Genomic DNA, 26,346 nt, shown 5'->3' with positions numbered 1-26,346 from the left:
AAGGTGCTGCTGGCATTGGGTCAGGAGCGGCTGCTGTCTGGAGCAGACAGGAGAGACACAGGGTCTCAGCCGAGGACACAAAAACATTTTACAGCATCTAGCCAGCCAGAGCTCTCACGGGTCAAACATATCATGGCAAGCTGAGCGTCAGAAACAATAGCAAATTGCCTGTAGAAACACCTAAAATTAAAAATGCTGGAATCCAGGATTTTAGAGAACATGAAACAGGTAACTATTTGCCTGAATTGAACATGGTTATTATGCCGACTCCTGGCTTTGAAAATGGGAATTCGAGAACTTAGAACTTTGGGGGAAAATTCTAGGCCACTCACAGTTCAAAGGGGAAACTCCTCCCTGCAGGACAGTGGCAGCCGTCGAAAAGCAAAGGAATGAACGGAGTTGAAAGTTACTCCTTCTCATTCCGAATGAAGTGTTTGATTCTGGCCACAGTCTGAAGTCTTTTTTTTTTTAATATTTATTTATTTATTTATTTATTTATTTATTATGTATACAATATTCTGTCTGTGTGTATATCTGTAGGTTAGAAGAGGGCACCAGACCTCATTACAGATGGTTGTGAGCCACCATGTGGTTGCTGGGAATTGAACTCAGGACCTTTGGAAGAGCAGGCAATGCTCTTAAACCACTGAGCCATTTCTCCAGCCCCTGAAGTCTTTCCTTAAGTATTGTAGGGGTGAAGACATCTGCCCTGTTGCCTCACCACTGTCTCCAGCTGCAAAGGGAAGCAATGTACAGAGTGCTCGACACCTTCATCAGTGGACCAGTGTTGGTATTCCCAACACCAGGAGACCTTGCTATTTTATATCTTGGTGCCATGCAGTGTTTGAGGGCACAATGTCATGGTGTCCAGTGATTAGACCCGACCTCCAAACTAGAAGCTACATAAAGCTCAGAAATAATTCAGATTGCCCGAGATGAAAACAGCTAGGAATCCCAAAAATATAGCTCTCTATATTCTCTCTCCAAAAATCAGTTTAATTTTGTTTAAAATGATCATATATAGAATGTGGCAAGGACAAGGTTGCTTTAAAAGAAAACTGGACATCCAGACACGTGTGCAGGGCATCTCTATGGTGAGCCAACAGTAGGTCCCTCAAAGATATTGGGGCTAAGTGAGGGACATTGTGGCTTCTGGATATTAAAGAAATGTGGTTAATTTCTTACATCTATTGCTGATTTCATTATTTGTGAGTATGAGGCTGTCATTATTCTAGGAGCTACACTTAAGAATAAAGTGTTGTGATGAAATTTAAACATCACAAATTTTTTGTTTGGATAGCTTAGCAACAAGAATGACCAATTGTAGAAAAAGACACAGGGAGTAGCCAGCATTACGTGCATGCTCAGTATGGAGTTATCTGTTGTCTGTTCATATGTTCTTTGTCTATCTAAAGTTCACAATTCCAAGTTACAGAAAGGAAAGGGGACACAAAAAGATGTCCGAGAGCATGAGTGGGAAGAACCAAAATTCCTCTCTCTGCTACACCCTTGGGTGTTGTTCTCTCATTGAGAAATGAGGAACTTGTCTTGGATAATACGTCAATCTCAGCGGCAGAGGTCTGCAACCCAGTGTGGTTGCTCCATGGTCATAATTATGAAGAAGAGTGTATAGTTGCATTGATTCATGTATAAAGAGCATGCTAGTTTGAGTTCGTGTCCCTATAGAACTAACACATTTTATTAGTCCTAATACCATTTATGTTCAGCTAAAATAGAGTTGGCAACATACATATGCATGCACATATGTACACACACACACACACACACACACACACACACAGAAGCATGCACACAAAGGCACACATATGAGCATGCATACATGCACTCCAATAATGACAAACCCAGTGGGATCAACTGATGGTATTAATCTATAAACCTAAGAACTGTAATCCAGTTTAATAAGAGAATCATGCAATATAGACACATTAAAACTTAGGAGTTTCTTTAATGGTGCATAGTGCATATTTATTTTGGGTGGAGGTAAATAAATGCTAAACTTTAGTACAGACATTAGCCGTGAGCTCAATGAATCCTTCAGTTTCTTTGGGGCATTTAATTTTTTGGTTTATTGAACATATATAAAATGACTCTGTACTGTTGAAAGGGCTGGCTTTTTAGGGAATGACTTAATTGGAAATGTAAACATCCTCCGTGGGGCAGCAGCCTTCCTCCCTCCTAGCTTAGATTATTTTCTGCCACCTGGAGGCTGATGGTGGGAAAAAGATGACTTACAGCCATCATGAGAGCACATCTATGTCCCCAGCAGCTTTGCTGTCTGTAAAGAGTCACTTTGTGTCTTACAGGTCATAAATTCTGCCCTAGTTATATGGAGAAGTTGTCCTCTGCTGAAGCAGCCAAGACTAGATTTAAAGAACCAATAGGACCATGTCCTAGCAAATTGTTCTATCAGGACATTGACATTTCAATTTTGTATTATTGTAATGTTTAAATATATTATTTTTCTTTTGAGATTCTCTGACAGTTTACAATTTATAAACCATATTAAACTGTGCATGAAGTAGAATGGGTGGTAGACTAGACTTGGCCCTTGCTGTCCTGTGGCAAATATGACAGTAATGTCACAGGGTTCCATGATTATTTGTTTAAACTGCCACAGAATTAAAATTATGCTTTATTATAGATATTCTGTAGATTGGTCTGTTATTCCCAGCCCTTACAGCAACCAGCAGCAAGTTATATTGCTCATCAGCATATGAGAAGGACCAAGCTTGGCAACAGTAAACTCCCTTGAAGTCGTGTTTGTTCCCAAATTGAGAATCATGATACCTTACATTGTATCTTTTCGATATTGAAATTTAAGTCATTAGTTTTCCCCTAAGAATCATTCCAATATGTTGCTGTTAACCCTAAAATTATAAGATCTAATTGAAGAAATCTAACTAGAGACTAACAATGATAGATAGATAGATAGATAGATAGATAGATAATAGATAGATAGATAGATAGATAGATAGATAGATAGATAGATAGACAGATAGACAGATAATAGATAGATAGATAGATAGATAATAGATAGATAGATAGATAGATAGATAGATAGATAGATAGATACATGATAGATAGACATACATACATACAGACAGACATACAGACAGACAGACAGACAGATAGATATCATTTTGCATGGGCATTGTCACTGGTTTTTTATAATCACCAGGACTTGTACTCGTATACTCTTCCAGATAAGTTGATCCTGAAATCAGCAAGCAGTTTTTATCTTCTTTTCAGTCTTCAAAAGGGCAGTCTGGTAGTAATAACCTTTATTTTCAGAAAAAAAATAATTGAAGTCTCTGTCATCATTTAATACACAACTTTGTTGGTGATTATTTGAAAAAAATGAAATAAATAGTAAATTACATACTTTTTGAAATGGAATTTTAACTCTCCAGAATAAATTCTGCTGATGCTTTTAGCCTGTATCGTTCACTATTCTTCATATACATATAAAGGTAGATTTTAAAAACTTTAAATCCTGTCCATATGTTTTATAGCATACCATACTTATTGCTTGTTATTTTCCTGGTTGAGCAGCATTCTCCTAAAATAGACTCTTTGTAGGCTGCAACATGCTTGGCTGCACAGCTGTTGTGTCTTGATCCATCCTCGAGTTTTGACCAGGAGGGTTGTTCCTCATTGTTGCTGTCATAAACAATGCTATGGTGAGCATCACTTAGCTTTACTCTAAGCCAGCCTCATGGTGAGCAGCTGCAACCCTGGTCCTCTTGATTGAGAAAGAGCCTCTGCAGAACTATGAAGTGCTTGATCCTTCTGGAAAGTCCAGAACTTTCCGTAGTCTGCAGTCAGCACTATGTTAATCTACAGAACTATGATGATGTCATCATGCATGTGCTGTGTGGAAATTCATGTCTGTGAGTAGCACAGCTTGGAGATTCTGTTCCTCTTTAGGTCACCCTGTCATTAAATGTTGTGGCCCAAAAATATTGCTGGATCCCTTCTAGGTTCATGCAGTTTATGGTGGAAATTCTCAGTTCTTTTACCCAGCAGAAAATACAGAAGAGATGGTTGGGATGTGTGGGAGAGACCAGGGCTCGTAAGGAAGTTTTATATGGTATTCAGTTAGGAGACAGGTAGAGGCCATTTCCATGTGTGAGCACAGTGAGGGCATGACCAAGTTTTCCAAAGCAAGTGATAAATATATTTATAATGATGAAAATAATGCTTCAAAAATGCATCATCTTAACGGAGTATAAAATGATAGAGAACATTTGGAATGATCTGGTACTAGTCGAGCGTCCCATTAGACCTGTTAACCTGGCTCCAGAAATTTCCTGTGAAAATGGAGAAGCCTGTGAGGAATGACATCATCAGCAGGGACCTTCTGTTTGAGAGATGAAGTAACAGAGGGAGAACCAAAAGGATGGGGCTGATACCAAGTCCCGCTCCATGTTTGCGGGGAATGTGCAGAGATGCCCCAGCATCTCCCTGTGAGATGATCACCAAGCTTAGGAATCTGGGAGTGCAGGACCACATTTGTGCAGAAGGCCCGAGGAGAAGGCAAGGATGCAGGTGGGAGACCCAAAGCACGCTGCCTGTGATGATCAGGGAGCTTTATAAGCATGCTGTGCATCCCCAAGCACAGACACTCATTTCCCTGTACTCAGCGATGACATCTACTGAAAGCCCATGTCGATAACTTGCTAACATAGCTTTGGACTGCATTTCCTTGGAAGATCATCTCTAAAGCAAGTTGGGCTAAAAACAGCCTGTGTGTGACATTGGCCTGTCCCCTTGCTCGTTTGTCTGAGTTATCTAGAGCAGGTTTTGAGATAGGTGGGGGTGCTGGACAGGGAAGTGGGCTGAACTGACTGCTTCTGTTCTCCCAGCTGGATCATCAGAACGCATGCCTTCATTTCTTGGTCCTCTTCGTGAACATTCCATTCTTACAAAGCACCAGGTGTACTCTAGGGTGTCCCACCCCCTTTGCCCTGCATTTGTGGAACTTATTGCAACCTCCTCAACTTTTTCCAGCTTATTCACAGACTCACTAGAAAAGTTGGGCTCTTTTGCTTAAATTCCTGCTTTCATTTTGCTACTTCTTTTTTTTTTAACCCTAAATTACAGTTGAAAATGCAACAATGGAAGCAGCAGGAAAGATCCCTGGGTCATCCTCATGAAAATAACACTAGTAAATGAACCCACAATGACTTGTGCTGTTATCCTTTATCTGCTAGCTCAATAAATCACGATTAGAAAATGAATGGTGTTTGATGAAGGGAAAGCCCTTGTATATTTTAGCCTTAACGCCATGTAAACAAAAGAAACAGCAAACTCTGGGACGCCAACATTGCAAGCTTACTCTGTGACAAACAAGAAAAAAAATGTAAAAGACAAACATTTAAAAGTTCAGGGTCATTTGTCCTGTTTGTCCTTTTGTGGGGTAGTGGTTAAGTGTCTTTGTGTGAAAGGGGAAATAAAGTCCCACAGTGTACATCTTTCTCTTCTGGTGTAAAAAGAGCAGAACATGCTCAGAAAATGAAGGAATACTAAATGTTTCTCTACTAGGAGCCTGAACTTTTCTTGCTTTGCTTAAAAGATCCAGGTGTTTTCAACTGCAGCTGGCATCGCTGGGAATGCCCGGCTTGCATTTCATGGGTCTGAGGACCAGCAAACCGAATCAGCAAATAAAGGCTCAGGTGATGTCAGTTTTCATTTGACAAAATACTTTATGTGAAAAGAGCCCAGTGAGTGGCAGAAAAAAAAAATCAATGTAGAGTGTTTCATTCTAATGCTAGGGAATGTCGACTTGAACCCAAAGCTGTGAGAGCTTCTTTGTCTGTTTGTGACAATAGAGTCAGCATGTCCTATAGCATTGTTTCACTGGCAGTGTGGCAGAGGACACAATTGTAAACAAACACTGATAGCATTTTAGGGAGAATCCTATGGTTAAGTGACTTAGTCTGTAGGTCCCAGGCAATGCTTGTGTGTGCTCATCACAAAAATGAGCAATAGGAGTCAAAGAAAAATGAATTACATTCTCCACAGGTAAATGGAAGTCTATACGTTTAAGTCAATGGGACCTAACCACGTGGACCCCACAAGTCTATCTGGACTGCAGATCACAACACTGTGATCTCCTGGTATGGTGCAAACTCCAATCCTCAGGCAGCAGGGTACCCTACCAGCCATGACACCTGCAGGTACAGCTTCTAGCTGGCTACAGGACCTTCGTCAGGGCTGTTTATTAATCTTCCCCACCTTATCTTCCAGACCTTAGGCTTGGATTAAATGTTGTGGACAAGATTTTTTTTCTCCCTTTGTCTACCTCTCAGGAAGAATTTCTCTTAGGATTTTACAGAGAAGATGTCTTATGCTCTGCAGCAACAGCTAGAATTTCTTTCAGTTGGTCAGATGATGTAACTCATTCAACAGAGTCCATAGCTGTGACATCAGCTAACCTGCACACTCTTGACCACAAGTCATGACCTTCACTTCCATCAAGAATTACATGGGCCCCACAGTCTCAAAAATATGACAGTAAGAGCGTGATACTAATGGTTCACAGCTTAGGAACCTAGAATCCTGGCCTTGCCCTTTCCTGGGTAGAGCACCTGTACTCGGAACAGGTCCCCCCACTTTTTGTTAAATAGGCATGGGAATGCAGCCTCTCAAGAGTGGGGCTATTGCATTAAAAGGATAACACATCCCACGTGCATGGTGATATGAGGATACTAAATTTATAAAAAGAAAAGGAAGGAAGGAAGGAAGGAAGGAAGGAAGGAAGGAAGGAAGGAGCTTTTTAGTGTTTAAAGTCAAACTCATGGTGTGAGCCCTACATCCCATATGACCTTGAGGTCCTGAGCACATAGAGTTGGACAGCCTTGCCACTGGAAAGGCTCTCCCCCTCCATATTTAACTCACTGGCTCCTTCTCAAAGCCTAGCTTGGCTATTTCCTTCTAGAAACATCCTCCTTTTGTGATGAGAAAGTATTTCCTTCTGCACTGCTCCCCTCTGAAAACGTTTTCCTTGGTATTTGCTGCAATGAACTATAGTAACTCAGTGTGTCCCTGGGTCCTGGTTCTCAGGGACCGTGAAAAGCTCCTGGGTTCTGGAAGGTTACACACTGGGCTCCCAGATCTTGATTCAACCTTTTTATTTCTCTCATGGCTTCCTCCCAAGCCTTGTATTTTAGTTCTTTATATATCATCAGGCACAAAGCAAAGACTTCCTGAATTCCAAACCCCAGAGGCAGCCATGATGGGGTAAGATGATACATGAGAAAATGGTTTCCTAAGAAAGGTCCCTGTCGATTTTAAAATACCTATTGACCCCCTGACTTTATGGTCCGTGTCTGAGAGACTGTCTATACAAAGGTAGCTAAGAAACTAAGAAACATTGTGATCGTAGCAGTGACATTCTCTAGGTGCCGTGTTGCTAAATACATAGCGTTTCCTTTTAAAATGATTTAGGGTAGACATGGCGATGCAGTCTTAGAAGCCCAGCACCTGGGATCATGAGGCAGGAGGATTTAGGACTTAAGGCACAGTATATATAAAAATGTAACAATATTCATAGCACACATTGCTCTATCAATTTCCATTATTGGCTTCCCCTTTTCTAGTTTGGATATCCAAATAATGGTAGCCTCATAGAGTGAGTTGAGAACACTGACCTTTGAAATGACTTGAGAATTATTTTCTCTTCTTTAATGATTAGCATCGCTGTTATAAAAAAAAAAATAGAAACCACCAAGTTTGATCTGATTGACCAAGGGAAAGCATTTGGGTTTGTATTTGAAGTTTTCTTTATTAGAATTTTTTCTAGCTCCCCCAAATTCAATTTCCATTGTGGCTATAAGACTTTTTGAGTTTCAGTCGTTTGTGTCTTTCAAGGAATTTGCCTTTGTGTATATTTTCAAATGTGTTGTTGTGGTGACACTCAGTGTGGGGTCCTAACTTGAAGCCAGGAGATCTGACACACCACTAGCGACCTTTCCGGTCACTGAGCTTCAGAGCTGCATGTGTTCTCGCAATAACGCGGATGCTTTGCCAGGTTGTCATGAGGCTCATGACGGAGAAGCACACCACATGCTTGCTGTGGATCTTCTCTTCCAGGGTGCACATTACTGATTATGAACACTCAAGAACTCGAAAGTGAGTTACTTAAGCTCGTACTGAAACTGCAGCCACTTAAGAGAAATTTTATCTGTAGCAGAAATGCCTACACATCCTGCCTCTTGTCTGGTATCCCCTAGAAGACACAAGACTTACTATCTCAAGAAAGAGCATGGAAGATCACAGGGTCCATAACATCCTTCTCATGTTTTCCCCTTGGTGAGATGTACCCAAGTGAGGGGAAGAAGCCCTAGATTTAAAATCCGCTCAGCAAGTGTAAACACTCTTGTGAGTACTAGGTGTGACATCAGAGAAGTAATGCCTGTAATAGCTGCACTGCACAGAAAACATTTCCAAATGGCCTCAGTGTGTTCACAGTTATCACAGCCCCGAGTATGGAGCATTTCTGCAGGGTACAAAGTTGGCCCTGGGACAGAATGGTATTCTAAAGCAGTGTTCCACAAATGTAGCCTAACACTCAATTGCAGCAAATTGGAGCACAGTGAAGACATGCCTGTGCCTTTAAACACTTCAAAGGAATGATGCAGATCCCAGGGGACTTGGGGTAAAGTTTTTCCGTGCTTGCAAAAACAGTGCAGTGTGAAATCTGTCAGATTAACATTTTCTCACACACATGGAAACATGTTTAAAGTCTAAGTAAGAAACTAATGAAAAAGGAAGGTTCGGTCTTGGCTGTGCTTTCTGTATGATGCAATGCAGGGGAGGACTCGGAGCCCAAAGTATGAAAAGCTCAAATGGGAAAGGGAGAATTATACTCAGATCGATGGAATGCTATGGAACTTGAGAGATTTTTTTTTTTAAGTAACATTCCTTAAAAGTGTTTTCAATCTAGTTCTAACTGAGCCATTTGCCTAACATGGAGGAAATGTCGTAAGATGGTTTGAAGCCGAAACATTGCTTTCTGTGAATGTCTGAATAGTTCCTGTCTTTCTGAAAGGGGATCCTTGATCTCAGCCATAATCACAATGTCATTCTTCGGCCCTCACCAGCAATTCGATTTGGGCCTTTTGTTTGTGCCCCAGAATTTTGGATTGAGGAGGCTTTGACAGCCCCCGCTACTGGTTCTGAAAGATTGTAAAAGGAAGGCCTTGTGGCTGATGGTGACAGCTGGTATCTTTGCCACTTACTCCCTTGCCACTCGTCCTGGCATTTCAAAGGCGATGGAGATCTCTGCAAACTAGTTCAGAGGTGGGTGTAGCTAAGAGGAGTCTTAGGGGCTCTTGCTTTGCACTGGGATGTCCCTGAATCCCAAGCCCAAGCTCTAGACTTGGATAACTGTCATGGAGGTCAGACCTTGCTATGGTACCAGGTCTCAGGTTCCCAGTCTGTCAGTTCAGGCACCCTCTCCACTATTGCTTATGGTCTCAGCTGGGGTTATCCTTGTGGATTCCTGGGAATTTCCTTAGTGCCAGCTTTCTTGCTAGCCCCATAATGGCTCCCTCTATCAAGATATCTCTTTCCTTCCTCTCCCTCTTTGTCCTTTCCCCAACTTGACTATCCCTTTCCTTCCAAGTTCTCCTCCCTTCTCCTTTTCTCCCATCATCCTCTCCTTCCACCCTCCCTCCTCCTGCCACCCCCACACTCCCAATTTTCTCAGGAGACCTTGTCTATTTCTCCTTTGGAGAGGGATCCATGGATGTTTACTCTTAGCGTTCTCCATGTTACCTAGCTTCTCTGGGGGTCGTTAACTATATGCTGGTTATCCTATGCTTTATGTCTAATATCCACCTAAGAATGGGTACATACCGTGTTTGTTTTTCTGGGTCTGGGTTACCTCACTCTGAATGGTTTTCTCTAGTTCCATCCATTTGCATGCATATTTCAAGAAGTCATTTTTTTAACCGCTCATTAGTACTCCATTGTGTAAATAAAGACACTTTCTTTATCCATTCTTCAGTTGAGGGGCATCTAGGTTGTTTCCAGGTTCTGGCTATTATGAATAATGCTGCTATGAACATAGTTGAGCAAGTGTCCTTGTGGTATGATTGAGCATCCTTTGGGTATATGCCCAAGAGTGGTATTGCTGGGTCTAATGTAAGAAGTGGACATGGATATTCTGAAGGACAGACAGTACTCTTAGACAAGAGCAGAAGACCGTAGGCTTGGCTGAAATCTGTCCACAGCTGTGAGTGCTCCCAGTGGTTCTTTGTCCTTTCTTTGATTGCAGATGAAAGAAATATACTTGGCTAACACCCTGATCTTAACAGTAAGGCATAGTTACAGTGCTCGTAATTCTACACACTATCCCAAACTTCCCCCCTGGGTGCCACATCTCAGCACCTCTGTATGGACATTATGAGGATGCATATATGAAAATATATATATGAAGAGATATATAATCCCTCTGTAGGGGCGCATAGTTCAAAATCATCTTAAACAGGACCCATATAGACTCTTGTTTACTAGAGCCAGCATAAGCAAAGTGTACGTCATGCTTCACAGCAATAATACTTAAGCCGGTAGCAGCCGGAATATTGGGAGCACGTACTCTGTGTCAGGTCCTGTGGTATTACATCTCTATACATGACATCATATAACCCAGAAATTACCAACAAAGTATGGAGGTCAACAACAGATGAACCATGTTTTCAAATGAACTGCTTTCTAGTTCCCGGTGTTTTCTGATCGTCATTAAATTGTGTCTTGGCATGAGAAGTAGGGAGGGGTGTCCGGTAGACATTGGAAAGGCAAGGTAGAGATAAGTGACCGCTTGTGTTCTTCTCAGCTCATATACACGATTTGAAGTAGATCCATAAGCTTTACAGTCAGTCACCCAGTCAGCACGGCAAGATATTGTTTGCCTGCTGGGGAATGGCTTCACTATCCGCTGTTGAGACTCAGCATTATGCATCCCGGCAATGACCAGAAGGAAAGGAGCAGAGCCAGGATGCTGAGGGGAGTGAGCCCAGAGACAGCGAACCGACTGAGAGGGACTCCTCTGCACTGTGGGGATTGCTGAACGCAGTACCTCGGTGGGAAAACCCATCACAGACGATGCATTGAAGCAGAAATTCACTTTTGGATTCTAACTGGGAGAAATGAAAATGACCCTGACAGATGGGGTCCATTTGTGTGAGCTTCTAATATTGCACTGCCAGAGTACACAAATGATTTTTACAGTGGAAACAACACAAAGGCTCCTGTTGGCTCTCCGAAGTGGAGCATTTTTTTTGAAGACTCGCTGAGCAGAGTTGAGCTTCAGTGAAAATTGCTATAATGTAAATGATCCCTGGAACAACTGGGTTAGGAGTTTCACTGTGTAGCTAAGTTTAGCCCCAGGCATATTGCCAGCATAACATTATGTTCATATTTTAATGAAACAAAGGCATAAAGCCTGCTAGAAACATGGAGAACAGCTATCTGGAAGGTTTCTCTGGCTCTGTAGCTACATCTATTTTGTATCTGATGACAAACACCTTAGTGGCTTCTTGCTCAATATTCTAAATCTGGAATGTCTGTTTCTCATTCTGTTTTCTACCTCCTTGCCAACACACAGGATTCATTTGTGTAGACTAGGAGCAAGGAAAGCTTTTGAGTCTATCTGAGATGCCCTATAACGCGAATAGAAGGCTACATGGCTTCTTCATAAACTCGTCTCAGGACCCGAGACGGAGAAGTCAAAGTTGAAGGGACTGTAGGCTTGGAATAGGGTCAGGTCAAACATCTGACGTCATAGGCGGTTGGCTTCTGGCAGTGTTGTCCCATGGCAGAGGGGCTAAGAGGGCCTCAAGGACCTCTTTTACAAGGCCGCTAAGGACACTAGTAAGAGTAGGTGAGCAGAAAGCAAACCCTACTGAGAGCATTACAGAAAAGGGAAAGAGTGGGTGAAGAGAAGATAGACCAGGACGTTGAGGGAAGTAGGAAAATAAAGCTCTCAGCCTGAATGAGAGGGGGCTTGAGTGGATTGCCAAGGCTTGCTTATCCAGGGACATTTTAACTATAATGATGTCATTACCTAACCAATTACAACCCCCACCTCACCCCACTTAATACATGATCTCCAGGTTCAACCAGAAATAAGCTCATGTTGGTTTTTCATGTCCACCCATTCAGGCATGGTTGAAGTTCCCTTTATCCATATCTGACTCTGGACTTGTTAACTTGTTGGCCTTAACCATCTGCTAGCCCCTAGTCAGCCCCTAGTGTTGCTGCTGCTGATCCTAAAGTGTCTCAGGGACAATTACCCTAAGCTCTTTGTTTCTCCAGACTACCAAGAAGCATTCCAAGTTGCTGTTACTTAATTCCTTGCCTACAGGATGGTCTGAAGTCTCTTCTGTAAGATGGGCGGAGGCTTTCTTAGAAGCCAGTTTCCCTTGAAATTTGGACAGTCTTATAATTAGCTGCAGTAGAAGTAAAAAATATGGAAGGCTGGTAGTGTCTTGTCTGGATTTCCAGAGGGTTTGTTGGGGTGGCAGGACCAGAGCTTTGTCCCTCTTATCTCTTTAGCTGGGTTATCTCGTGTTAGCTACAAGCTAACTCGTTCGTTCTTCTCAGTGCTGCGGACATTGTCATGCTGTATTAATCCTTAATCCTCCTTCTAACCTAATGTTGCTGTGACGTGTAACTTACATTTTTCACCATTTTTCTTACTGTTTAGAAGAAGCTAGCTCCCCCTTCATTAGGAAGTAGAAAAATAGGGAGATTTACCAAAGGAATAAACTAACAAATGGAAATGGATCCTAATAATGGTCTCTGGACAACTTTGAGTAACAAAGTAAAACCCAAAATGTAGCATTGAATTAAAACCAGAACTATAGAGACCAGGGGGATTGCTCAGTCAGTCAGGTGCCTCCTGCACCAACATAGAGACGTGAGTTCAGATTTCCAGCACCCACTTAAAGGCCATGTGTGGTGGCACATGTCTATAGCCCCAACACTGGGGGCAGGGACAAGGACAAGCACATCCCTGAAGTTCTTGGCCACCCAACTTAGCTGAATTGATGAGCCTGTTTCCAGTGAGAAACATGTCTCATAACATAATAATAATAACAACAATAACAACAATAATAATAATAATAATGTAGAGAGTGATGGGGAAGAATACTCAATGTAGACCTCTGGTCTCCACATTTATTTGGACACATACATACATACATACATACATACATACATATGGATATATCCACAGACACCTGTATATACAACGTGTACACACCCACACACCACACCCACACATCCACACACATGCACACACCCACACACATGCACACACCCACACACATGCACACGTGCATAGCCCCATATGACTAAGCTGTACAATACATATCCTTGCATAGTGATGTAAGTAAATGATTGGATAAATAAATGTTCTGCATGGTGATTCAGTAATGCAGTGTCTTGGCATATGGATCTGGTCTGAATAAAGAGCATTAAGTAAACACTAAATAAGTCTGAATACAGTTTGCCCTTAGTTAAAAGTGTTATATGAAGGGTTTAGGGAGATAAATCAGTAAAGTCAATAAAGTTCCTGCCATGTAACTACAAGGACCTGGGTTTGATTCCCAGAACCCACCTTTAATAAAGAAAAGCCAAACCTGGTGACACATCCTTCCTATCCCACACTGAGGAAATGGAAACTGGTGGCTTCCTGTTGCTCACTGGCCGGCCAGTCTAGCTTGTTTGGTGAGTTTGAAGCCAGTTCCTGTCTCAAAGAAAAGGTGGGTGTAAATCAATGGGCCAGCATTAATATGTGCAGCCTGTGGATATGATTAAGTTGGGATTACAGTCTCTGTGATGGGATTGATGATCTTATAAAAGAGATATAAAAGATATAAAAAGATATAAAGATATATAAAAGATATAAAAATCTTTTCTTCTCACTTGCCATGAGAGGGCACAGCCAAATTTTGCTGGCTTGAGAGCAAAGACCAGACTCTTAGCAAAGGCAGAATCAGTGAGCATGGGATTGTGGGCAATGAGACTGCACCTACCGCTTATGAACTCTCCAGTCAACCAGTCAAGGTTTTGTAGCTGTTGTTGCTAGAGCAGTAGAAATGGACTACAAGGGACACTGTATTGTATCCCATTGTCATCAACACAGAAGGAGTAACGTAGCTCCTCTAAGCCCTCTAGAATTTGTCCTTACCCTCTTCCCTGCTAGCCACTCACGGTTTTAACCTGTCTTTCTCTAAGATGTTGAATATCCTTTGATGTTTTTTCAACTGGACACAAGCTAGAATCAAAAGGAAAGAGGAAATTCAGCTGCAAAAAAACCAAACCAAAACAACAACAAAAAAAAAACCCAAATGTCTTCATCAGATTGTAGGCAAGTCTTGGGGCATTTTCTGATTTCTAATTGATAGAGGAGGTTCTAGTCCACTGGGGAGAGTGGCACCCTGGGAAGATGGTCCTGGACGCTATGTGAAACTGGACTGAGCAAGCAGCACTCCTCATGGCCTCTGCTTCAACTCCTGACTCTGGTTCCTTTGGTTCCTGCCCTGACTTTCCTCAGTGAGGGACTGTTACCTGGAACTATAAAAATAATAATCCCTTTTTTCCCCAAGTTGCTTTTGGTTATGGTATTTATCCTAGCAACAAAAACCCAACATCAAGACACTTTGTATGCATATTAGTGTCAAAAAGTACATTCAAATAATTTTATATATATATATAGTTAAAAACATGCAGAATTCATATGCATTATCTATGAATGCACAATAACTGCATATGTAGCAATTACTTAAAATAAGCATAAAACAAAAGTAAAATAAATGTCAATGAGTAAACTCGGGGAGATGTCCAGGAAGAAGGAAGAGAGGGAGGGAGTAATGGAAAGAGGTAGCTGTGTCCCTGAATTTCTTTCTTTCTCTTAATGCTGCCAAGAGAATCAATGTGACAAAAGCTAGTATCAGTCTGTTCTGGCAGTGTGCAACTATGTATGCCTCTGCTGACACACAGTGCACCTATAGGCACTTCTATGTCAAATTTTAAATCCTTTAACTTGCCTTTTCGGTTCAGTCACTGACATAGTCCACAAGTCTCTTTGGGGCCTTCTTGGGCAGATTCTTGTCCACCCACACAATTAACATTGATTGCCCTTAAATGCTTCTCCCTTTCCTCTGTCTCTCCCCACAGCCAGCTTTCAATATTGTGTTCCTACAGCTTCAGTGATGCATGTAAAATGACTCAACCTGGCTCAAAGGTAAAAGATGACCTTCTCGAGTTTCTCCAGAATAATACGCCATTCTGTACCGTCTATGTTCCACACTACTAGGTAGCAGATGGCGATTCCACACCAATAACAGTGTGTGGGAATTCAAATCTCTCATTTTTGAGTGGACAGTTTAAGGAGTCACAGTCATTATGAAGGGAATAAAACGCTTTACTGCAGTAGTTTTGTTAGAAATCTCCAAATGTGAAATGATTTAAACCCATTCATATGGCTTTTCAAAGCCAGGTAACCTGAAAGTTCAAAACAATTAAGTAATCTCTCTGTCTCTGTCTCTCTCTGTCTCTGTCTCTCTGTCTCTCTCTCTCACACACACACACACAGAGAGAGAGAGACAGAGACAGAGACAGAGAAAGACAGAGACAGAGAGATGCTAAGATATAAATTATCAGGACCATTTGTTTTGAAAGCAAAGTTTCAGGGACTGCGGATGGTTCTGTGACTAAGAGCATGTATTCCTCTCACAGAGTTTAATTCACAGCATCCATGTCTGGAGGCTCACAAACATCTGTAACTCCAGATGCAGGGGAACCAATGGTCTCTTCTTGCCTCAGGGCTCAAGGGACATTGTAATGCTCATACTTAAATAGATATACACACACATAATTAAAAAATAAAATAATGAGTCTTTTTTAAAAAAGAAATCAAAGTTTCAGAGTGGTGGTATGAATTCTTATAAAACCCATTTCTGTGTGGAACTCTGTCATTGAATGAATGTTTCTGATAATGACTGTGAGCTCATAAAATACCCTAACTATTTGGGGATCCTAAAATGTTATGTCATCTTTAAATTATTCTGATATTAGAATAAAACTCTATATTTTTAGAAAAGGCTTTATCACATTTAAAAATGCTCCTGTATTTTTAAGATAGCTAAATTTCAAAAGATGTTTTAGACTACTAATTTATCCGAATTTAGATGTCAATATTATTTCCCAAGTTCAATTTGTGAATATGAATTTAATCCAAACTTATCAGGCTTACAGTTGCTGGCTATCTCTTGGCTTATATAATAGCCCCTTTCTAGAAACCAGGAGGTAGATAAGCAAGGACAGCTTAGCCAACCTAGCTTATGATGCCCAATATACCTATAGGAAACAAGAAGGGAGCCAGAAGTTGCCTTCAGAGTCTCTCCATCTTTTTCGTGAGACCTGATTTTGTTAGATCAGCAGGCTCTGGTTTTCCCACCCTTCTCAGGGACGTAGGATAAGGAGTATCTTAGTTGCTTTTCAATGGCTATGAAACATTAAAGCAAGTGATAGAAGAAATAGTTTATTTGCAGCTTACATTGTCAGAGAGGGAGTCCATGACCATCATGATGGGGAGCGTGGCAGCAGGACAGCAGGCATGGCGCTGGACAGTAACTAAGAGCTCACACAACCATCAGGAAGAGAATAGCTTACAGGGAATAGCTTGGACTTTGAAACCTCAAGCCTGCTCTCACTGACATGCCTCCTCCCATGATGCCTCCTAATTCTTCCTAAACAGTTCCACTGACTGAGGCATCAAGTATTCAAACATATGAGCCTACAGGGCATCCTCACTCAAACCACAAGTAGAAAATAGCAGTGAGTGCCTTGGTGGACCAGAGTTTCTAAACGAGAGCACCTAGAACTAGCTTTCTGACCACACTCTTAGACGATGCACAAAAAAAAAGGGGAAGTGGATTTAGTGTTTCTCAAATTAATAGTAAACATCTTCACTGAAAAATGAATCTTAGTGGTCGTCATTACTTATTCTGGTCACGGCCATTTTTAAAGCCTTGACTGTATCAGGAATCTTAGCTGATCACTTGGAATGATGCAGTTGCAGGTGAAGGATGGAGAATAAGGCATTAGCAAGAGACTTCCAAACCCCACCTGACTGGGACTTGTGGGTCTCTACGTCACTGCTGCTTAAAGTGGTAGAAGAACACTGACCCATGTGCTCAAAACAGTTTTTCAACAAGTTAAACATGGAAGCAGGGGAACTGTGTAAAGATGATATGACAGTGTGGGATCTACGGTATCAGTGTAATGCCCTAATATGCAGTGGTTTCTCTACGGACTACTTAGTTTTATTTTACAAATAATATCAGTACAAAATGACAAGCTTGATTCGAAAAAACAAACCTCTGGAAAAGCTCTGGAAACAAACTCTAGGGCTTGTTGTTAGTCTCTTCTCAGTGTGAACTGTTGGCACAAACTAAAGCCATTTGACAGGAGAACATCTCAGTTAAGAAAATGCCACTCTATGCTCTATCTGTAGACAAACCTGCAGAGCCTTCTCTTAATTAGTGATTAAAGGGGGAGGCCCCAGCCCATTCATTGTAGGTGATGCCATCCCTGGGTTGGTTCTATAAGAAAGCAGGCTGGGCAAGCCATGAGGAGCAATCTAGTAAGCAGCACCCCTTTATGGCCTCTGCATCAGCTCCTGCCTCCAGCTTCCTGCCCTGTTTGAGTTCCTGTCTTGCCTTCCTTTATGATGAACTGTCATGTGGAAGTGGACCCCAAAGAAACCCTTTCCTCTCTGACTTGCTTGTGGTCACAGTGTTTCATCCCAACAAAGTAACCCTAACTAGACAACTGTGGCACTTCTACTTTCCCAGACACAAGCTTACACTATCACTCTTGCATATATGGTCCCTCCCTTTATGATTTCCTCATGGCATGAGAAAAGAGCTAGCAGAGAAGGGGGGTTTCCCCTGAGATTCTTGGGCAAGGACTCAGGAAAGGTGGACATGTGGAATAAAAGAAAAGCAGATGCAGGTTTATGGGAGGGGGGGCTGTTCTTCGTGAAGGAGGCAAGAAATGAAAAGGGTGACCTCTGTGCAAAAATCGGTGCTAAAAAGAATAGTTCCTGGTAATAGATGATTGATATGTCCTGATGTCAGCATCTTACAAAGCCTTCAGCTTGTAAAAGGTGCAACAGAAGTGATGCTCAGGGAAAGGCATTAGGACAACATCATTAGAGCCACAGTGCAAGCCACAGCCTGCAAGACATGTGAATCCAAAATTCTGTACTGAATGATGCAGACCGAACAAGGAAGAGATGCTGTTCTTAAACAGCAGAAGCCAGAAGAGTGTGCCAACCGTAGGCTTCACTGTGTAGGAAGTCAAGGGTTTTCTTTTTTAAAAAAAAGTGGGGGGGGGTGCTGGAGAGATGGCTCAGTGGTTAAGAGCTCTGGCTGCACTTCCAGAGGACCCAGGTTCGATTCCCAGAACCCACATGGCAGCTCACAACTGTCTGTAGCTCAAGTTCCAGATCTGACATCCTCACACTAATGCACATAAAATAAAGTTAAGTAATTTTAAAAAAAAAGTGGGGAGGGGGGAGGAGGAGTGGTTATTGTAGTCATTTGGGGCTGTAAGTGAAAAGCTGTATCAATAGCTGCTTTTTCTGCCTCTCAGTGAAATTGCATAAAGGTCCAATATTCTGGGCTGTGGGGGTCGCTGTGAGCAGATGAGGAAAAGCATGGGACCAGGCGCTGAGCCATGGTCAGAAGAGCAGACAGGGAGCGAACACACCTGAGGATGATGAGTCACAGTCCGTCTTTGGATGATGTTACCCAGCATGTTAGCACACATAAAGCAGTTGGTGTTAAGATCTGACCAAACAAGTGAGTAGATTCTGGTCCATTTCCGTTATGTTGATTACATGATTAGAACCTGAACTCTTTATGTCTAGATCGATAATTGTATTTTCCTACTGTAAAAGCATTGGCAGAGCTGCTCCTGAGGCCCCTGCAGTGACTCTGAGCCCTGGCTGTGTAGAACACTCACGGCTGCTGTGGACACTCCTAAGACACATCATCTTGGTTATTAAGCATTGGTATCCTGTTTCAGCCAGCAGGATATGGACATATAAGAGAAGACAGATATTACAAGTCATGGTGAGATGGAGAATATCAATATTAAGCTCACCAAGCTGTGACTTGTGCAATTTATCCATGAGAAAGGATCAAATTTCACTAGAAAATACACCCAGAAAGCTGTTCGGCCAGGTAGAATTTCACAATTGTTTTACTTTATGGAGGGAGAAAGAATATTCTGCTTATAAGAGAAATCACACATAAATATTTTGCTTTGTTGTGAATGTGCCATTAAAAAAAAGTCCTGTATTTATTCCTTATAAACAGCATCTCCAAATGTTATCTGAGTCCATTGTTATCCACACAGAAGACACACCACACTAGCGTTAAGCCTTTATGAATGAGAGAGATTAATTCAAGAGAGAAAGTAATGTCTATTGTGTTAAAAACTTATTAACCATCTTGTTTGCAACACAATATAGTTTTCCATGATACAGCTCCCCCAAACCCTTGTTAAAGTGTCATCCAGCACCTGATGGAGGCTGTTGCAGAGACCCGCAGGCCAGCATTAGGCAGATTCGGGAATCCTGTGGAGGAGGAGGAGGAGGAGGAGGAGGAGGAGGAGGAGGAGGAGGAGGAGGAAGGAGTGGAGGAGCCAGAGAGGCCAAGGCTACCATGGAAAGGCTCACACAACCAACTAACTTGGGCTCTTGGGGGCTCGCAGGGACTGAACTGCCAACCAGGGAGCCTGAATGCGCATATGTGACAGTTGGGTAGCTTCATCCTCTTGTGGGACTCCTAACAATGGGAACAGGGCTATCTCTGACTTCTATACTGACTTTTGGCACCCTACTCCTCCTCTACGCCTCATGCTGGGTCGCCTTCCCCGGCCTTAACACATGGGGAGGCACTTAGTCTTACTGCGACTTGATATGTTTTATTGATACTCATTCTTATCAAATTGATATCACATTGATATGTTTTATTGATGCTCATAGGAGACCTGCCCTTGCCTGGATGGAGATGGAAGAGAAAGGGATTAGGGGATGGGAAGGAGGATTGGAGGGGAGGGACTTGGGAGGGGGGAGAATGGGGATGCTCAGGCCGGGATATAAAATAAGTAGAAGAATAAAGATAATAAAAAATAAAAGAGTTCTACCGGAGACTTTCAGAAGCATATGGTGACCATGTCAAATCCCACAGTAGCTTCAGTAGTAGCTGCTAGTCTCATTTGCTGGATGAGAAAGTTGAGGCTGCATATGACAAAAGGCCATCCTCCAGATTACACGGTTGAGAACACAGATAGGATTTGATTTTAATCCATATCTGAATTTCTATTCTTTCCATTTTACACTGTAGCTTGCTTATTTCTTTTTAAGTTTATTATGAGTTCATGTTAAAGCAATTGGATACAAGAGGTATGCTTTGAAATCAAATTATCAAGTATCTCTGTGCCACCTGGGTCTTCATATTTTTTTAAAAATAAAACCTGCCTGCTATTGTTGGACTTGGTATTAGGTGAGGGAAAGGTGGGCAGGTAATGGAAGAAAATGAACATTTGTTTCATTTTAAGTGGGAAGTAGCTCTTTGTTCTACAGCTTTCTTCTTCCCTGTGTATGAATGCTTAGATCCACAAGGTGACTAGTGCCTGCTGTTATATACACTAGCTTTACACCCCTAGACATATTACACAAAGGCGGTTATGCAAAGGCTGTTTACCTTTTGAGAGTGGATGCAATGGGTGAGGGAAAAGCCAAGTGCATAGCATTTGGAGGACCGAAGAAAGGTTTATAGTTTTAGAGCAACAAGGAGAAGGCTGGAGACAATCCCAGGGCTGTGTCTCCGATGCAAAGAAGGCAGAGTGAACTCCCACCTAGTGAGTGGTCTCCGTGTGGAAAGCATGCTCAACTGGAGACCTGTGTCTGAGTATGCTTACTTAGTTCAGGTCATGCCTCATATTTTACAAGTTCAAAAACTGGTAAACAATAATGTCTTTGGGCAGAAAATTTGGTATTTAAATGAGCAAACTTTATCTTAGCTCCCCTGAAAAAAACGTTAGCATGAAAATAGCGATGACCGAGAACAGTAGATGTCACGCGATGCGAGAGGTAGCATCCTCTTCCCATGACCAGCTAGAAGGAGCACCCTCCCCTCCAGGCTTGTTCTCTGTCCTGCAGCCTGGATGTGATGCTCCCGTCTCTCCTTCATCACTTCTCTCATTCTCTTCCTCCATACAGTTTCAAAAGATAGGAGGTTGACACGAGATTAAGACGTGTGAAAGGTTTTTTTTTTTTTTTATCCCAAAATAATCATTTTATGCTGGTTGGAAAGAGTGTTCTCTCTGGCATCATTAGAAGATTTAACACTTGCCTTAGGTTTTTATCAACTCATTACACACATGCTCATTCTAGCAAGCAAATGCTCACTTACTTAAAGAATGTGGCTTCCCATGAGAGACTGATTAGGTCATAGAGAGCTCTGGATTTTTGAGAAGAAAAAAAAAAAGGTAAATTAAAAGTATATTGTCTTACCTTCACACCCATCAGCATGGTTGCTCTGCACACAGACACACAGACAGATAGACACAGACACACAGAGAGACAGACACAGACACACACACTCACACTCAGGTATGCAGACTTTGAAACCATTTGCACTGCTGATGGGAATTAAAAGGGTAGAGCCACTTTGGAAGACTGTTCTATGGGTCCTCAAAAGGGTACACGCAGAATCGCCTTCACGTTTGAAGCTTAACAATATCAAAAGCAGATGAGCTCCATCTTGACCAAATCTAGTTACATAGTCCAAAAAGTAGAAAGGTGGCTTCCGAGAACTGGGAAAGAGACAAAGGGGGACTGTTGATTGGCTAGAGTTCCAGATTTGCAGGATAAAAACATTCTGGGTATTAATTGCCCAGGGTTATTAATAAATGTGTACTTCTGGACAGTGTCTGTAAACACACTTAACACGAGAGTGTATGTTAGCATTTTTCACAGTTACAGTTACTTTCGAGATGTGGGGGTGGGCACAACACTAGCGTTTCTTTCACATGGCCGGACTGCAGTGGAGACCAAGCAGATGTCTGAGTGAACCTGGAACAGGTGGTGGCTTCCACATAAATCTGCCAACGATGGCAAGTGGAGACAAACATCCTGTCAGGTCGCCATCCCCGTGCTATCAGATGCTACCGAGCTCTGGAGCGAGAGAGAGCAGCGTAACTTCCCTGGGGATGAGGAGATATCTAGAGCGAGGACTGTAGAGCATGAAGACCAGCTCCAGGGATGTGGGGCCTAGGGATGAAGGCAGATTCAAAGAAGGTGACCAGAGAGCCCGCTTGCTCCTCTGCTATCTTCTATATTACAAAGAGTGAATAAGCTTTGCATCGAGTGTATATAGGTGGCCTCATACTTCACTTCTTTGGCGCATTTGATTCTGTCACTGTTTCTGTGTCTTAAACTAGGTGAATTAGCACCTTTCCATTACCCAAAGCATGCTAATTTTATGAAGAAAAGGGAGGATGTGTTGGTCACAGTTCTAGAGATTGGAGGGTGTGGTGTCAAGCAATGGCTGAGCCTTAGAGGACCTCATGGCAGAATTCAGGAGCCTATGTGGGAGAGATCACATCAACAAATAAGAAGGCAGTGGGAGATGGGGAGGGTCTCACAGTCCCATCTGAAGGAGGTCCTCCAAACATCATCACACTGTTAGAGTCACTAGCCCAGAGCACAAAACTTTGAGAACAAGCCACCTCCAGCCCGCAGCACCCAGGCTCTCAGATATTCCTAAGCAGCGCTGACCCACATACACTTACTTCTTGCTTCACTCAGATGTTCTCAGCCTGAAGAGCAGTAAATATCTACTCTGTGTGACTCAAGATGCATGTGAGATAAATAAATGACAGTGGGTTTCTTGATCGTTGTGTTATACATTTATTCTGCATGTTTTTATTTTCCAAACCAAGATGGTGAAAGTCATGTATGTCGCAGTGACATTTCTCTGCATACTGCTATGGGAAGCCTGAACACCCTTCCTTCCTTCCTGTTTCAAAAGGAGAAACATTACCATCCTTAGTCCCTACTCCTCCCACAACTATGACCACTTCCATGTTACAAGTCATTCTTAGTGTCTTAATTCAGTTAAATATGTTTGCACACAAAATCTTTAGACATGGCGTGTCCTGAAGTCAAGATGACAAGAAATTAGAATTTGACCGAATAGCAAAACAGAGTCCAGAAACTAAAAATAGAAATTGAGATTATGACTAGAAATGAAAGTTTTCTGAAGTGTGGTGGCACTCTGCTACGGAGACACTGGCAGTCCTGAGAAGACTGTGAGGGGTAGGGTCCGGCTCGGCAGCACCTAGTGACACATCAGTAGTAAGATGGGGTCTTTGGTCACCTCTGTCTTCCCATCCCCACATCAAAACCTTTCCAATTGCACCAGATCCCCAGGATCTCTCTTCTCTGACCTACCCGTCTTCCCTCTTATGGACTAACTGACCCAACATCATGCATTCTCCCATGGCCTACTCTTGACAGCTCTTGACATCAGACACAGGAAGGACCTCACACCACCTTCCACTGGAGTGCCTCAATGAGTTTCTGCATGCAGCTTTCATGCAGTCACTTTTCTTTTGGTTGTCAGTGTCCAGAAGAAATTCTGGAAAAGGAAAGACTAATCAGATGATCTGATGATGAGATTCTACATAGACTTCCGGAATTCTGACACTAGAAAGGATGTGAAATTTCCACCACAAATGTCTCATCTGACATGCAAATGTTTGCTACAGTATATAGTCCGTGTGTGTGTGTGTGTGAGAGAGAGAGAGAGAGAGAGAGAGAGAGAGAGAGAGAATAGGTCTTATACTATTTACCCTGTTAAAAAAAAACCAAAATTCTAACAATGGATAATTCATGGATAGCCTGTAGCCATATTTTGTAATTTGAGTTTGATGCGACCCTAACATACCCATATGTTTAAATATCTGGTTTCCAGCTGGTGGCAGTACTTAAGAAGTTAGAGAACCTTTGGGTCACGTGACCCGTGTAGTGAGTTTAGACCACTGGAGATGAAGGCTCTAGCTGAGGTCCACTCTGGCTAGAGCTTGCTCTTTCCTGATCCACTACGATGTGGCCACCCGTGTCCTCGTCAGTCCTTCCCACAGTGAAGACTACATAGTCTGAGGCATAACCCACAATAACCCCACCCACCCACTGACGTTGCTTCTGTCAGGTTTTGTTTATAGCGATGAGAACAGTTAGAGAAGCTATTCTGTAGCTTCTCCTGTTTGTTAAGGCCAATGTGCTACAGATCAAAACCAAGAGTCCGATTCTTCAGTGTTGATGTAGAGATGTGCAAATTCAGTCTGGAGTAAGGCATGTGTTGTTTGCAAGGGATGAGAAGCTGGTTGTGAAGTGAAATAGTTGTCTTGTTTGTGAGCACCTGTGGGGAGTTACTATTGAATTTCTGATGGAGCCTAACTAGGTCTATGCTAAAGATGATGAGGCTTTTTCTAGTTGGAGGAAGGTGACACCTCCTGCTCAGATTATCCCCAAATTATCTAGCTTATCTGGTGAGCTTTTCATTCCTTGTACTCGATATAGAAGTCCGCATTGTCATCTAGGGCTACGAAAGCATTTTCAGGACGTTCTAGGGTTTTAAATGGAGCATAACACTTCGTCCTCTTTGGATTTTTATACAATTTATTTGGCCTTTGATTGACATGTATTAATTGTACATATAAATGTATTCAACAGCTTCTTATGTGTTTTATTTTCTCTTAATTAGTATGTATTGATGCAATTCAACCTGACCTTTCAATACTGGATGCAATATATTTTTATTTCAAGCCTAATTTCAATAAAGACTTTTTACTGAGCTTAAGAAAAAAAAGACCTCTATAATAAAATAAATTTATTATAGGAAGTGCCAATTCAGTTGGCAAGTGTGAAACTGAAGAGGGTTGGATTGCCTTTTTGCTTTTTTTGAAAGGCAAGCTCAGCAGTGAATTGACACTGCCCTTCATTGATAGACAAAACACAGCGCATGTGGTATTTGGTGATCTTCCACCTGCACGGAGCATGGCTGAGTCAAGTGAAAGAATATATGCCGGGCATAGTGTTGCCCACAGGAGGCAGAGGCAGGCAGATGTCTGTCTTCAAGGCTAGTCTACATAGGGAGTTCCAGGTCATCCACGGCTACATAGTGAAACCTATTTGAAAAAGGAAGGAAGGGGGAGGAAGATGAGAAGGGATGAAGTTAGTAATTTCTTTTAGAAAGAGTAAAAATTAGGCTGGAGAGATGGCTCATTGGTTAAGAGCACTAGCTGCTCTTACAGAGGACCTGTTTTGATACCCAGATCCCATAAGATGCCCTACAACTGTCTGTAACTTCAATCCCATGGGATCGGATGCCCTCTTTTGGCTTCTCTGGGTACCAGACATCCATATAGTATGTATACAACTGTGCAGGCAAAACCCTTATACACATTAAATAAACAAATGTTTAAAAAGACTCAGCACAGACAATAGAAAGAGCTGGAGCTCATCCACGTGGAAAAACTTAACCATTTATTAGCACCATTCCTTAGAAAACAACACGCCAAAATGACTTTCTTATATGTCACATTTCTGACATTTCTTAACAAATCATATTTTGCACGCTTTCCCATTATGTAATCAGGAACATTCAGGCTACATAGTAGAAATTAGTATTAAAAATAAGCCATTCCAAATTTTAACAAGCACCATGAGTTCCCTTTCAAAGTAAGTCTTTAGTTACCAAGCTTTGAAAAACTCAAATCGCCCATAAATGAAGCCTGACAGAAATAAACTTCACAGAAATTCTACTATATAAGATTTGGCCTTTAGGTCTGAGCTGTAGAACGCTGACCAAGTTCAATATTTGCTCCCATAATATTGTCGCTGAGAAATTACTCGTGCCAAGTCTGATGTGAATTGAAATATTTGCTCATTTGATTGACCTCACTAGCATGTTATCACACATTTGGAATTTCAATAATCCCATCATTTTGGTAGGGCTGAGAGGCAGCTAAAATATAAATTTCGAAAAGTTGTGTCAGGATTTAGTGCAATCTGCATTTTGAATCAACATAGAGCTCCTGTGGCTAAGGCCGTGTCAGATTTGCATACGTGCTCACATGTGACAAGGGTGGGTACTAAGCAACAGAAGCTTGTCTGGGGAAACTGTACTTTCAGTCCTGGAAACTCGTTCCTCCCTCCCTCCCTCCCTC

The 26,346-nt window shown here is 42.1% G+C and overlaps 1 protein-coding gene across 1 annotated transcript in view; it reads left to right on the top strand.

Moving 5' to 3' along the window:
• Positions 1-26,346, top strand: part of Piezo2 (piezo type mechanosensitive ion channel component 2) — a 354,156-nt gene that overhangs the window by 224,043 nt on the left and 103,767 nt on the right. The window lies entirely within an intron of this gene.

This window comes from Microtus ochrogaster, chromosome 18 (genome assembly GCF_000317375.1).
Source record: "Microtus ochrogaster isolate Prairie Vole_2 chromosome 18, MicOch1.0, whole genome shotgun sequence".
NCBI classification, from domain to species: domain Eukaryota; kingdom Metazoa; phylum Chordata; class Mammalia; order Rodentia; family Cricetidae; genus Microtus; species Microtus ochrogaster.
The sequence above is the reverse complement of the archived record's forward strand: the minus strand, read 5'-3'. Positions and strand labels throughout refer to the sequence as shown.